The 16188-nt window shown below is 36.3% G+C and overlaps 1 long non-coding RNA gene across 1 annotated transcript in view; it reads left to right on the forward strand.

The window, feature by feature from the left end:
* Positions 1-13827: 13827 nt before the first annotated feature.
* The window catches only part of LOC107670015 (uncharacterized), a 718471-nt gene continuing 716110 nt past the window's right edge, over positions 13828-16188 (forward strand). The window contains exons 1-2 of the long non-coding RNA XR_001632057.1: positions 13828-13900; positions 14295-14359. This is a non-coding gene — a long non-coding RNA (uncharacterized LOC107670015). The remainder of the gene's footprint in view (positions 13901-14294; positions 14360-16188) is intronic.

Below are 16188 nucleotides of genomic sequence, written 5' to 3' on the forward strand. Positions count from 1 at the left end.
AACTTAACCACTGATTTCTAGTCGTGTCCTCTTTTGGAAGGCCAAACAAAGTAGTTTCGCTTTCACAACGAAACACACAGCGTCACACACGGCGGTCTTGAGTGAGCGGAGGCCGGTGGGCTAGAGTGAGGAATGGCTGGCGGGCGGGCTTGAGTGAGTGGAGGCCGGAGGGCTAGAGTGAGGAATGGCCGGTGGGCTTGAAAACGGCGCGGCCGGAGGACTTGCAGCAACCACATGTGACGTCCCCGGGCTGGACTCCGCTTCGTCCACGGTGAAAGGCGATCCACAGCGCGAAGCTGATGTATTTCCTCAGCAACGTTTGAGCCGTTGAGCTATTTTAGGTAGGCGTGGTTGACTCTTAACTTTTATAAAGAATATCTCTTTGGATTTGAGACTTTAGTCTTTGCAACTTTACAGACCTTATTTATGCACCAAGAGCTTGTAACACTCCAAAGATAAAGGACAAATTGAAATAAGATTAAAAGCTCTCATATTAAACGCTCTAAAAAACTATTGTTCATTGTTTGTTCATGCATTAACTAATGTTACCATATACAACCTTACTGTAAAATTATGCCTTTACTTTCTTTTTCAGTTACACATAATTTGCATAAAGAACATGAGTGTTTTGCTTATGTGGGTTGGGAATGTTTTAAGTTGAATAAATACATATTGACTTACACACACACCCTGATTTGCTCTTCACAGAGCCTTGAACTGATCAGATTATTTTAGCCCAGATGGCGAGGATAGACCTCACTCACACGTACTCACACTTCCCATCATCATTCACACCCTCTCGCAGACAAACAACTGACCGCATACAGTGGTGTGTCCCTCCTAATCTAAAACTGCACAGAAAATTCCCCCAAAACAGAGAAAAAGAAACAGATCATTGAAAAGTGGGTTACAACACTTTTGCTGTGGAATCCTCTGTAATTTATAAGAGATGAACAGCCATGTGTTACTGAGTCACGAGCTCCGCGCTCAGCAGGAGGAGGGATGTAAATCACACGCATTAGCATGCAATGTTAGACGTGTAAATTATTTTCCTGTGAAAGTGTGAGTAATACGATACGTCTGCCTACCTGATTATGTTCTCCCATCGCTCAGGCACTGTCACTGCGCTTAACTTATTCACCACAATCCAATCAAAAACAAGCCAGTGGAGCTATAACTAACCAAACCGGGACAATCAAAATAAACCACAGACCTCTCTCTCTGAACCAAGAATATTCAGGCCAACCATTGTAATCGAGACTCACAGAGTATGAAAATGTATGCGTGGACATTTATTATTTAAGGCGTAATTATATGCGGGGTCGCTGTGTCAGCCTGCTACTGTGACTGAGACTTTTCATTAGGGTGGCTTGTCATACACTCCAGGCTTCAGGCACGTCACACTGCCGTCCCAACCGTTTTGCTCCTAACTGTGGAGTCCTAATGAAAAGAGTCTGGCGTTGGTGAAAGGGAAGGAGTGTTATCCTCCTTTTACTGGCTTTTCCACAGTTCTTTTGCTCGTTTTTCCTCTGAGACTTAATTTTAATGTTAAATGATTCTGACTGGATTTTAGCGGAATTAAATTAGAAGAGGAAAGGAGGAAAGAAGTTGGAGGGGAATGACATTAAGGCGGAAAGACACACGTATAGACCTCTTTAATTCATTTTCCTTATCGTTGGCCAGAGAGGAGGCCCAGGAACTGCTTTTCATTCAGTCACATTCAGCCGCTAATTTATCGATGGAGCCAGAACCCTGAGGCCCAATCTGAGGGAATTCCCCCTTTTGCCTTAATTTCGAACCAAATTAGTGGGCATAAAACTCAATTAAATTAATCCACCAAACTCAATTCATTACACATCAAACCTTTCAAGGGCCTTTCGAGGAAAAAAAAGCCTTCGGAGCCTTACAGGGGAGTTGGTACATCAGCCGGGCTCGCTTCATTTGTGGCAAAATCATCCCTAATCGTGGGGAAGTTTTCATTCACCACTTACATGTCCCCTATTCTCAAATTAGCCCCCTGTAGTCTATTCAGGGCCTTTTTGCTGTGAGCAGCATTTAAATAATGCTTGTCTTAAGTGAATGGATAAGTATTGAAGGGAGGTTAACCACTTAAGATGGGGGGCGGGGGGTAGTAGGAGCAGGTTGAGACCTTTACATATTTGGGCACTGAGATTGATAAACATCTATCTTTCACACAGCAGGCAAATAGTGTATATAAGAAAGCTCAACAGCGATTATCTCTTTTGAGAAGGTTACAAATGTGCCTTGAATTAAAAAAAATAAGTTTATATGTAGACTTTTTCTTTGCCATGCATAAAAGATAAATGTTAATTTAAAATTAATTCAAGTTCTGTGCAAGGCTGTAATATCATCATGCAGCATCTTTTCATTATCAAAAGCACTCGGAGCAACCACACAAAAACACAAAACATGAAGAATATGCTAAACTTTAGAAAACCCCCATAAATCAATACTCAGCGGCGAGTGTTGTCCCTGTGAGAAGCAGTGAAGTGCATTTAATTTTCTAGCATCTTCTCATTGGTCAGTGTCCACTTGAGAGACTTGGAGTTCCTGATAGACAATAATATCTACATGGCCTACGGGCTAGACACTGGCCATGGAGACTCACAGGCTTTTACCAGCATGTCAATTCGCATGAGATTGCTTTTACCTGTGCTCATTTCTTCATGACATTTTATAGAAGGTAAAAGTCGCTGTAACCATTACAGGCACTGGAGTGCACAGTCTGTAAAACCTCTGAAAATTACTGACAGGGCTGACTTGGATGGTATTACAATCACACACAAGCTTTGGTAATTATTACATGACTACCCATATAAAACTAATCCCATCTGAATATTTCTTCACAGGAATGTAGACGTGGGCTCTTGTGACTGGTTGTTTTTGCTTTCCTGCTAGCCAGAGACAGATTATGCCGCTGACATGCCCTGGGCACAGATGTCTCATGGGCTCTTAACACAGGACACATTATTGCAATAAAAATAGCAAGACAGAAACAGATATAAACAGAAGGTGCTTACATTTATGTAACTCCAATAGGCTATTGATATAATAAATATAATACACTTTCATACGCACATTGTGTCCGTTGCTTCATAGGGCTGTCAAAAAAAAATAGAATTTCGAATATTCATCGAATTTAAAATAAAAATCCACATTCACAGTTTTAGGTGTGCGTCAGGCAGCCTTATTAGTGGTGCACGAAATGCAACGACAATGTAAGTGTCATTGCATTTTAATGCTTTTGTTAGCCTATCCAGTTGAACCCACTAGATGCGGCGCTGCTACGTTGTTCATTCAAAAAATTTCATTTCATTTTCATTGCAGAAAAAAAGAACAATCAATGCGGGGAAGATGTTAATTACGTCAAAACCGAAACCAAGCCGTTCACACAGAACGCATATGTATCGCATTTTCTAGAGGGACATCTATCAGCGTTGCACTCGCGTCTCGCACAAGAGAGCCGCATGTTTAGAAAGCTATGTAAAATTAATGTAAGGTCAACTTTTAAAAAACGTCTCAAGACAGTGGTTTTCCCCATCCCACTGCATCTCAAGTTTTTAAATGAAGAAAGTACTCTTTGTGATTGGTTTTCGGTCTTTTGTATTAAACTATACATACATGCATGATGCTGTTTTGTTTCTAATTGTTTAAGCAACTTTATTAATTATATAAGGTTTATAAACATTATTTTAAACATTATGCACTTTTTTCAAAGATAGTCCTGTTATTTTATTATGCTTTGAAGAAACATACATAATATTTTGCTGGATGCACCCTCTTGTAGCCTCAGGAGAGAAGCCAAAAGCTTTTTTCCCCCTAACTGAAATTATGCCTTTTAAATTAGAATATAATTCGAATATTGATAATATTTAAGTAAAAAATGCGAATTTAGTTTTTCAGCCATTTTGGCAGCCCTATTGCTTTATATAAAATAAATTCATTTACAGTATGAATCTCAAATGAATATCAGTTGTTCATAGTGTACATTATAATATTCAGATGCCTAGAACCACTTATCATTTATTGTCCATAACATGAAAATATCAGCTTATCAAATCCCCCATCATTTTAATATTGGTGCATCCCAATCATAAATGGCAATTTGATTTAAATAAATAAATAAATGCCCATTTTTTTTTTATAAATAAATAAATAACAGCCTACAGATAAAAATATGAAAAATATGAATTTCTGTAGTTAATCAGGGCCCCCTGCTGGTATGGAGACAATAACTAACAAGCCGGTGTGCTAATCTATCTTGCATCTATGGTTGTGATCTTCTTTATTAATGATTCTCTAAAAGAGTAAAAAAAACAAACAAAAAAAAAACCTGTGACTTCAATGTCATCAAGCAAACAAAAGAGAGGGACATTAAAACATCAGATGAACCATAGCTCATTAAAAGGCATATTATTTTTCCACTGAAAAAAACGTTTTGAAAGAGATACAAGCAACATAATGTGTTTAAACAAGAAAGATTTACTCGGCTGTTTTAATGAGGGCATGAATTGCTCCCTCCAGAAGTTTTAAAGCAAGAAGCTGTCATGGAAATGAGAAGGTGGTTGCATTAAAGAGGCATGATATGCCTGTAAGTGTGGCGCCTCTTCCCTTGTTCTCCCATGTAAGCAAATCTATTATGCATCCAGTCCTATTAAGCCAATACTGAGTGCACATAAATAATTATAAAAAAAAATAGACTTATTTATTTCATTAATAAAAGACCGCACTTGTAAACTGAAGAAGCCTACAGGTACATTGTGCTGCTAATGAATATTGTGTTTGGCGTGTTTAGGGAGAATAAATAGTGGGTTTCATTAAAAGAGAACGCAGAGGCAGCGGAGTGAATCAGCATACATCAAAATGAAAGGAATCATCTTGATTCATATTAGCAGACTCTTAATGTTGTTGATCTAATTAGACTAGTGCTGATGACAGGAAGAGATGATGGGGTTACGTCAGGTCTGTGTTCAAAGTCGAGCTTTTGACAGATGTAAATTACCCAGCTCTCTCATGATCTTAGCAGATACAAACACACACGCAGCACTTCTCACTCAATTAGTGGCCTCTCTCCACACTCAAAACAAAGGCCTCTGCCTGAGGATACAATGATGTTTTCTCAAAGACAACCAGACAAAACAGATGGAGGAAAGCCAACATGCAATTATCACATGCACTGGTTATGTACATGAAACATCATTAGGGTCATTCCTGTTGTGCAGTGCATTTTCAAACCCCCATCATAATCTTAACATGCCACATGAAATAGTAAACACAATTTTTACATTTGCATTTAGCCGATGCTTTTATCCAAAGAGACTTGCAATAGAGGAACATAAAGGATATAAGCAATTTGCCACAGAGCCAACAATATTCATACAGTGCCAGGTTTATTAGAAAGCTAGATTAAGGAAATAAGCAGAGCAGAGGGGATATGCAGAGAGGAAGAAGATTAAAGTGTAATGAAACCCTAAAACACATTATTATTTTTTTTTTTAGATGTTAACATATATGAACAGGTTGCACATCAGTGAAAACAACTTTAGCATTCTTTATGTCTATTATTAAGGTAAAAGTGGTTATTTTTTTCATTTTTTTGAAGCAATTTCGTTCTTTCGGTTCAAAAAGCAAAGTTGAACCAACATCACGAAAAGTGACGTATATGCGTTAATTCGGAGTGGTGATTGGCTGCCGTGGTTGGAGAGTACAAGTCTGCGTCATCAGTTTTCCGAGCTTTTCTCAGTATTATTCCTCAGAATTAACTCTTATGATCCAATCACTGCGCTGAATTATGCATGAGGTTGTATTACAGCGGAGAGCTCAAATCTCATGAAAGAGCTTCTTCACTGTCAGTTCATTTCTGTAAACATGACCGTAACAATATTTAATATGTAACAACATGTGGAGCACGCATGAGAGAACGGTTTCTGTGCTGAATGCCACAATGTGTTTAACAACATAGTTCATATCCGGAGCAAGCGTGTTTCAAGTTTATGTGAACATATTTCATATTCTCTTGTGCTCTGAACATGAACCAACACCGTGAATGCGCACATATCATGTCTTTATCAAATGAAATGCACGCAAATAAGAGCGCTGACACAGCGGTATGTCTTGATCATAAACGCGATGACACGACGGATTATTGTGCTTTATTATTGTTACACAGCAAACGATACAGACCAAAAATTTAAAGAAGAGTAAACAGAAAGTAACTGCCTTTATTCTTTCTGTTTTAAAGATATTTTAATATTCATTTGTCTGTATAATGAGTGTGTTGTATGTCTGTGTTTTATCGGTTGTTTTCCCCCCTCTTCCCATCCTCTACACTCCCACTTTTCCACAGTTTTACACAACCATTTCTGGAGTCTTTTTCAGATCTAAGGCGCGAAAGACCAGTGCTGAAACAGTGCGGGTTCATGACATTTTAAGATGACTTTTTCTTCATTTAGCAGGTCCTTAAAGGAATAGTTCATCCACTTTTTCATCCAATTTGCTGAAAATGTACTCATTCTCAGGCCATCCGATATGTGTTTCTTTATTGGAACGGATTTGGAGAAAGTTAGCATCACATCAGTTGCTCACTATTAACTGCTATTGTGAATGGGCGCCGTCAGAATGAGAGTCCAAACAGCTGATAAAAAAAAAAAAAAACATTACAAAAATCCCCACAAATCTAGTCTATCAATTAAAGTTTTGTGAATCAAAAAGCTGTGTTTGTAATAAACAAATTCACAATCAAGACATTTTTTATCTTTAAACTAAAATACTAGAGTCTATCTATAATACTATTTTCTCTTGTAAAAAAAATAAATAATAATCTTATTTTAATTTTAGTATTTTAATTTTGTTGTGTTATTATTCTGACCAGAAGTTTTTTCAAGTTTTTTAAAGTTAAAACACCTTAATTATGGATTTTTTTCTTATTAATATGCATCTTTTCTCCTCACAAAACATTAATTGATAAACTGGAGTCATATGGATTACTTGTGGATTATTGTGATACTTTTATTAGCAGTTAGGACTTTCATTCTGACAGCACCCATTCACTGCAGAGGGTCCGTTGGTGAGCATGTGGTGTAATGCTATATTTCTCTAAATCTGTTCCAATGAAGAAACAAACTTAACTTTCTTTGTATTTGCATATTGGATGGCCTGAAGGTGAGTAAATTGCCAGTCAGTTGTCATTATTGGGTGCACTGTTCTTTTAATGACATTGTCATCCAGAAATTGACATAACTTTGATGTGAAAACAAAAACACAAGGATCAGTAAGTATTATCAATGCATTTGATTGTTTTGTGGTATTAGCTGGTTGTTTTGGTCTGAAACATTCCATAATGTCTGATTAAATTACAAAAGTATATAGTATAATAATATTATCAACATTTGGGATATGTTTTGTTTAATACAAAAAAATCAAGTTGACACCCTCATGTAAGCTTACTCCAAGTCCCTCACTAAGCATTAATAATACTACTAATAATAATAATACATTTTTCTTATTTGTTGGAAAAGATATAGCTTGAGCAAAACATATTTCCAAAAGTCTTCTTTGTATTCTTTAAAAATACAACGCAGGCATTTTAATTTTAGGAAAGCTACAGAGCTCAAAATATCTTGTGTAAGAGGACTGACCCAATAGTTACATAGTTCCACAATCACACAAACTTGCACATTCACTCTCAACTGATATCAAAGAATCGAGCCATCTCTGAAATCGAACAGGGACTTTGTTGTAATGGTCTTTGTGAGCATTCAGAGCATGAGTGCTATCCACGCCTCCATTCTGTTCCAGCTTTTACAAGCTCCACTATGTCTGGGTTGATGAAGGCGCTGATGTCTGGTCTCTATTATGGCTGCAGATAAGGTCTCTTTGATTGACACTAGGTATTAAAGTGCCACCTGTGGTGAACATTACAGAGATAAGAAGTGTATCTGAGTCTGTTTCTTTGTGTGTATTGGCAAGGTTCATTAGGATTCAATCCAAAAGGGTTGGAGTTTGTCACATCCAGTGACACTCTGTGTCGGCATGCACCTAAATAAATGCAGCTCCACATTTGTATGGATACTATAAATGGTTTTCTATGTGGCGGAAAGCAAATTTTTGTGATCTTTAAGGAATATTCCAGGTTGAGTAGTACAAGTTAATCTTACTTGGCTGCATTTGTGGCTTGTGATGATTGCCCCTCCTTTAGTTAAAAAAATTAAAAAAGAGAGAAAAAAGGGCCAATCCTTCTATAAATCACTTACACTTTCTGTGTAAATTTATATCCAATTTTATATCCAGTGACAACACTATGACAAAACCACAAAACAACTGAATAAAAATGACAGACTAAGCTTCATATCTCAAATAATACTCCAGTCTTAACAGAAGAATTAATGTTAGTGCTTTTGTAAAATTAAATTCTCTGAAAATTGGCCCCATTTATTTTCATTGTAAATTCTTTACTGTAACCTTGATATTTGCTTTTTTAACATATTTGTGGTAATGCCACAAACTGGATTCATCTTAACTTGTACCGAACCCTGAATATTGCTTTAAGGTTTTTTTTTTATTTTTTTATTTTTTCATTCCATTATTCTGAAAAGCTCATTTGGAACTAATGCACTAAAATATTTTGGTAACACTTTCTATGAAGCCCGTATTTATAATACATTATAAGGGTATTCTTAAGGCATTATAATGAATGCATAATGCATTATAAAAAAACTTATAATATGTTTTATCATCTCATGAATATTCATAAGAACAGTTTGAATATATTATAATATTTACTTATTTGTGGTTATAGCTTTTAAGAGTATGTTGGTCAACCAACAGATAAACTGACTATAAGTGTCTTTGCAAGTACGTCAACTTATTCTACCATACTAGATTCTACCATTCTTGAGCATACTAATACTCTAATGAGAGTTAGTTGGCATGTAGTTGCAAAGTTGCTTATAGTCGATTGATTAAGGGGACCATCAAAATAAAATGTAACCATATAAAACATTGCATTTTTTTCAGTTGGAGTATAAAGCTCACATCAATTAATTAACATTAGCTCCACAGGAAACACTCAAATAACACTCAACATCTAACCACTCACAAGCTGTAGTAAGATACTGTGCAGATCTTAAATAAACAATGTCAAGATATGATACAGTCCATTATTCTGTAAATGAAGTATATTTAATATGGTGTTCATTGTGTGTTATAAGTAATCATACTCTTAAACGTATAACCACAAATACGTAAGTATTATGATGTATTATAACTGTTGTTATGATTATTCATGAGTTGATATAACATATATGTTTTTTTTATAATGCATTATGCATTCATTATGCCTTAAGAATACCCTCATAATGTATTATAAATACGGGCTTCATAGAAAGTGTTGTGTGCTCAAAGGTCAAGAACAGTGAATTTCAATAACATTGCTGAGTCATCTTTATCAGTATTTTTGCTTATCACTGAGTGTTTTGACTGAGCTCCACTAAGCCATAAGGCCAGCAGGAAATGGCTTTTCCATTTCCTCAGTGTTTGCTGGCACCGGTTGTGCTATGCTAACCCTCTAAGCATCCTGCTCAGCTCACCTCAAGCTCTACTAGAAAGGAACTCCTTCCAGATTTGTTGTGTGAAGGCGCCACACCATGTTTCATAGATGTGACTCAAGACTCATGAAGCAGGCCTGACTGGGAACCACTCGTTTCCATTTCCAGGTGTTTCAGATCGATAAAAGCATGCTGTTTTCAATGAACCGGAGAAAAGTATTCACACATGATTTGGAAGGAGAGGGGCTTCCATCTACATCCTGTAGCCTTGCAATCTGGGAAAGTGCACATGCTCTGTGGAAATTGACATCATGCAGAATTCCCCCTGGCTCTCTTCACATTGCATTGTTCCAGCAGTGTTATGGGATTTGGTTTCAAGCTCTTCTCCTCTCACCATGCTCCAGTTCACTCCTGTTCCTGATTCCCTCATGCTTGCTGTTGCCTCTTCTCCATCTGTTTCTCCGTTCCTAATGGACTGGTAATGAAGCACCTCTTTTTTTGCCCTTGTTTTTTTTTGGGGGGGTGGGGTCATGGTCCCGGTCCTGGTCCCTGATGGCTAATCATGGAAACCAATATGCAATGAGAAATTAGAGTGTTGTGGATGGACTGCTCCTCCCACAGCCAGTCAGAGGTATCGTTTGGCCTTCTGCCCTCTATGTGGTTGTTAACTTTTTTTGGTACTTTAACCAAAGTAACCAAATGTTCCAGTAGCAAAAGAAAAAAAAAAATCCATTATTTTCTGTGGCTCTTTTTGCTATGTTTATGATGCTAATATACAGTAAGTGCTGGATGTGCTGAAAAAGCACAGTGACAACCTATTCTATAAATTAGGCATATTTGTTCCTTATTTACAAAACTAGCACATAGCACACTTGCTTTATTGCCACATAAAAAAAATCATCACATCAAATGCATTTATTATAATAAAGCAAGAATGAAGACGAGTTGAAGGCTGTGAAAAATGAACACTGGTCGAATGTAACAACATGAGTTCTTGGTTCATTTGTACTTGCCAAAGCAGGAGTAAAGGAACAGAAACGCTAGATTTTTTTCTTCTTTACCTTAATTACCTCATGTCTACCTTAAGTCCCTAGCATATATATACTGTATATATATATATATATATATATATGAGAGAGAGAGTATGCGAGAATACTTTTTGTGCACAAAAAGAAAACAAAACTAATTCACGTTAATTTGTATAGTGCTTTTCACAATACAAAACGTTGCAAAGCAGCTTTGCAGAAAATTAAAGTTTCTACATTATGTTTAGTATATTATATATAGTGGTGACTATGTCAAGTTGATGTCTATATGGCAGAAATGTACAGTAAATTAGTTAGTAATTAATGACAATTTAAATTTTTGGGTGAACTATCCCTTTAAATCTCCCACTGAACACACTGCTGGTTGAAATCCACTTTAGCAAACCCAGACTGAATAATTACTATGTGATATTTATGTGATGTTCAAAATAGCAGAATCTTAGACTCAGAACACTGGTGTGTCATTCTGGGGCAAGCATATCTGAAATTTGATTGAGACTTGATTATGCAAAAAAAATTCTGTCCAGCATAAAATAGAAATGAACATATTTATGTACATTCAGCAGCTATGGTTCTAAAAGTCAGTAGCCCCTCACTTCAGAACAAAGATCCAGGGGGTGGGGTTGGATCCACATCTAGGGGGTGGAGATGGGTGGGTTTAGGGATCAGGGGGTGGAGACGGGTAGATTTAGGTATATGTAAGGTGGGAGGAGTTGGATCTGGATCCAACTTCGCCCCCTGGATCTTGTGTTCTGCAGTGAGGACCATCTCCTAAAAGTTGGCCCTCAATTCACTTATTGACTTTAGCATGGAGCTGACACTAAGATTAGGCCAAATCAGGTCAGTCAAGTCACAAGGGCTCTGTCAGAGCTAATACTCAATCTAAAAATCAATGAAGACAGAGTGCTGAAGGGTTTGAGTAAGTTTTAATGTTTCGTTTCCCCTCAAATGCTCACTTAGACTTTAATATCAAAGGTTAATTTTTTTAATGAAAAAGGCTGCTGCGGTAAAAGGCTGACTCGTTGATTTAACGAAAGCTAAGACCCCACAACTTTGCTCAAAGGTAAACTTTAGCATTCGTCACACTGGAGAGACTTAAAGCCAAAATTAGTCATTTCAGTTATGCATTCATCTTTAGGAAAAAGATGGCAGAACATGGCTTATGTTCTCATCATTTAGAATAAGCATAAAATGAGATACATAAATAAAGTTGAAGTAAATTTACTAAAACTGAAATAAAAATAAATGAATATAAATAAACCTAAAATGTAGAATTACTAAATAAAAAATAACTACCAATGAACAAAATTACTGAATTAAAAACAAATCTAAATTAAACCTGGTAGATAAATGTAAAAATAAAAGCTGGTTTGTATATAAATAATATTAAAATAACACTGTCTCTTACACAAAGGCCAGATTTGATCTGAAAGTGTCTAGAGCATGCGTGCTAAGCTAACACATCTGAAACACAGATTGTTGATGGCAGATTCTCACAGACATCTGTTAACACATCATTAGAGGTCACCATGTGAACATCCTCTATTATAACAGCAATAGGGCTTGTGCGACTACTGGTTCCGCTTTCTGACATCTAACGCACACACACACAGCATCCATGAGGACTCCTCTGCGTGACCTACTGTTGTCTGACTGTCAAAGAAACAGAGATGTTCTCTGTGTGAGTGAAGGAACAGAGGTAGTCCTCTAGGGTACAGACTTGCTGTTTTGGCACTGTTTGTTCAAATCATTCTCACACTTGACCCTCAACCCCCTGCATGCTAAAGGTCATCCTGTGTATGAACAAGAGGTGATGAGAGACTACAGGGAACACTTCAGCTGCAGTTAATCACAAGGAGACAAATATCACATTCCAAACTATGGATGGCTATGATGACAGTAAAGATGTCTTACCAGCTGTTCATACCTAGGAGGGATTTGAGAGCACAAGAAAAGAAGTAAAATGCATTTTTATAGTTACCACGCACTAATATATAGTCTTAAAAATAAAGATTCCGAAAAGGGGTTTTCACAGTGATGCAATAGAAGAAACATTTGGGTTTCCCAAAGAACCTTACAGTGAACAGTTCTCAAATTGACCCTTCTTTCCTAGTGTAAAGACCATTTTAATAATCTGAAGAAACTTTGTGGAATTGGAAAGGTTCCAAGGATGTTAAACCTTCTTCATGGAACCATAGGTGGCTTTATTCTTAAGAAAGCCATTTTTTTATGGTTTTGAGTGAAATATATATTCACTGGTGTAGTATTTTGATTATTTAAATGCAAAGACGTAATATTGTAAATTATTATTAGTGTATGAAATAAATGTTTTGTATTTTTATCTTTACAAAAAAGTATATACAGTATGACACTGGCAAATAAGAAAAAAAAAAAGAGTTTGAATGGACAAAGATTTACTGATAAATGAGATTAGAAAAAGAGTATGATGATGGATGGATGAATGGAAGGAGATTGAGGTGTTGAGCTGTTATGGAACAAGCTAATAACATCAACAGGAAGATACACAGAAAGCATGAATGAAACTTCAGCTGCGTATATTTATAAACTGACTGCTAATGCATAAGCTGTTAATGCTGCATATGAAGGATTCTTAACAACACATTTAATTAAATAAAAATAGCTATTTGTAAAGTTACACGTACAGTTAGACATTTCTGTAATTTCTACAGTTATTTACTGTATATCATCCAGTATAATACTGCAAATTTGCTTTACAGTAAATAACTGTAATACCCTTTGCATCATGGGAATTTTCTGTGACGTCAAACCCCACATACAGTGACTGTAATTTTTAAAATTGCTGTATACTACTGTATTTGCCTTAACGGCCTCTTTGGCGCCATTCTATTGAGGTTGCTTATTTTCCTCATTTCTCACATTTGGATTGACAAGATTTGACTTGCAACGTGTCTACAACGCCACAACAGTTTGGGACTGACTACACTGGATGTTACATCGCTTGTAATGATTGGAAAATCCGTTTGTCCTTCGTGTCAGAAACAGCACGAGCGCTTGGAGCACATATGTACGTCAGAAATATACCGGGGCATCACTTTACTGTCCGCATCCACTGTAGATAGTATAATGGGTTCTATATTGTCTTTTGTCGAGTCGAGTTGCGCCATTCGCGTCCGAGGAAGACACGGAACCAGCACGTTAGCGCCACGGGTTTTGCCCGGAGATTAACCCGCGAGAGTGGAAGAGTTCCGGAGAACATCTGCGCTGTGTGTCGATGCACCTTACGAGAGAATAAGACCAGTAAGCAAGGTAAAACATATATGTACGTTGTGTGTTTGCGTCAACATTTTTGCACACCAGTTTAACCTAGTAACATTTACCCGTCAACATAGCGGTAACAAACTTTACTATGGTAAACTGCGCTGTCGTTTCAAACGACTTTTGTCAGCTTATTGAATTACCGAATTAAAATTACTTTTAACGAGCAACGCTTATCTTGTATTAACATTAAGTTAACTAATGTGAAATTTTGTTCAGGTGTTAGTAGTTAATGTTGGCCAGTAGCCTATTGAGAAAATAAAATCGTATGTTAGCTAGGTTAAACAAGTTTTTGGCTAGCTGACTTTCTAGTTTTAGAATTAGTTTGTTATAGTTTTTAATTAAATGTAAGATTTACTGAATTTTTTGTATTTGTGTTTTAAAGGCAACTGCAATGAAGCATCAAGAAAGACATGAGCAGGCCAGCCACCCTGAGACTGATAATTCATGGTAAGAGAACAACTATGGTTTTGAGAGGTTTGTGTATTCTATATGGGGTTTGCCTTTTAAAAGTGTGCCATTTCTACTTGTTTTTCAGAGAAGACATTTCTGTCACTAACAAAGTGGATGGTGAACAAAGGTGGTGGCCACGTTTTGGAGCAGCACCTGGGTTTTGCAGATGGCTAAGTATTCTTTGGCTGCTTATCTTTTTTCCCCATTATATATATGGATATACAGTGGGTACGGAAAGTATTCAGACCCCCTTAAATTTTTCACTCTTTGTTATATTGCAGCCATTTGAATGAAGATGCACTGTTCCAGTACTGGAAGACTGTATTTATAAGTGTTATACATGCAATGTTTTAAATAAAGAATTAGACATTTTGTAATTATTGTGTCTGTTTTAATTGAATGCCAGTAGTACCTATGTAGGGTCAAAATAAAATGAATTCTATATAAAATTATAAAATCTAATGAAATATATTAAAATGAATTAATTACAGTAGTATACTGATGAATTGGATTTTTTACAGTTATTTACTGTACAAAGGTACAGTTTGCAACTGTAAACCAAATACGGTTTGCTACTGTAAATCTTAATTACAGTAACTTTCAGTAAGTTACTGTACAAACCCTTTGAAATGTCTAACAGTGTATTTACATTCTTTTTCAAGCATGTTAATGCATCCTAAGTGAATAATAATGTCAGTTTCTTTCATAAATAAAATCAGTGTTTCTCAGTGTTTCCAAATGTTTTAATAGTCATGTATCTAATGAAATCAGCATCTAGAGTCAGACATTTTCAGAACTATAGTGTATAAACTATTTTTAATGCTACTTTTATCTTTAAGTCTTTTTTATACTCAAATGTTAAGCATTTAATAGACTATTAATTTGCTATACTATCGTTACTTTCTTATGCTATCAATAATTGCTTATGAATAATTTCCACATTAAAAACATATATATTTAATGAATAATTAAATGTAATATTTATTTAATATAAACCATATTTTATTGGAAATTCTACCATTCCTATCACAGATACATTTTAAAATACAGTGCACACTACCATTCTGAGTGACTTGGTGTGGGTTTTTAACATCTGTGAGCACACTGCTTTCTTCACTTATTCAAACGCACTCTCAGGCTGAGGGTAAGCCCAAGTGGATTTAACATTGGCTTTAGGTGACCCAGATAAAGCTACATCCATCCAGCAGTGTCTGAGCCACAGATAAAACCTCTTTTCCTCTGCTTACTTGATTAGCATGCCATTTGCTTGCGCATTATGACCTGCATCAGTTTCAAAGCCATAAAATGCACACATTTCAAAGTCGATAGGGTTTTTTTTTTTTTTAATTCAGATTCAGTGATAGTGAACCCATCACTGCAGAGGTTGCACTGAAGAGGTTCCTTTTATCTTTGCAAGGCTTTACACACACATGCACACTTATCTCCATCATACATCATTTGATAATACTCTTGCTATCAATGAACTCTGATAAAGGGCACACACACACACACACACACACCATTCCATGGACAACAGGGACATATTAAAGCACTATCAAATTTGTTCCACCTGGATAGGCACAGGCTGACAATCAATCTTTTAATTCAGATTAAAAGGCGCTCTTACAGAGATTTCCATAGCAGCATTCATGAAGCGCCTTTCCACTGACAAGACCCGAAATGATGATCATCAATTCTGAAAGATGGTAGTTCCAAACTCCTACCAGTGGTATTTTAGTATCATTGAGATACTAATATATATATATATATATATATATATATATATATATAATAACTACAAGCTTTTAATATAACATTTGATAAAA

The sequence above is a fragment of the Sinocyclocheilus anshuiensis genome, unplaced genomic scaffold, assembly GCF_001515605.1.
Source record: "Sinocyclocheilus anshuiensis isolate Anshui unplaced genomic scaffold, SAMN03320099.WGS_v1.1 scaffold253, whole genome shotgun sequence".
Classification (NCBI taxonomy): domain Eukaryota; kingdom Metazoa; phylum Chordata; class Actinopteri; order Cypriniformes; family Cyprinidae; genus Sinocyclocheilus; species Sinocyclocheilus anshuiensis.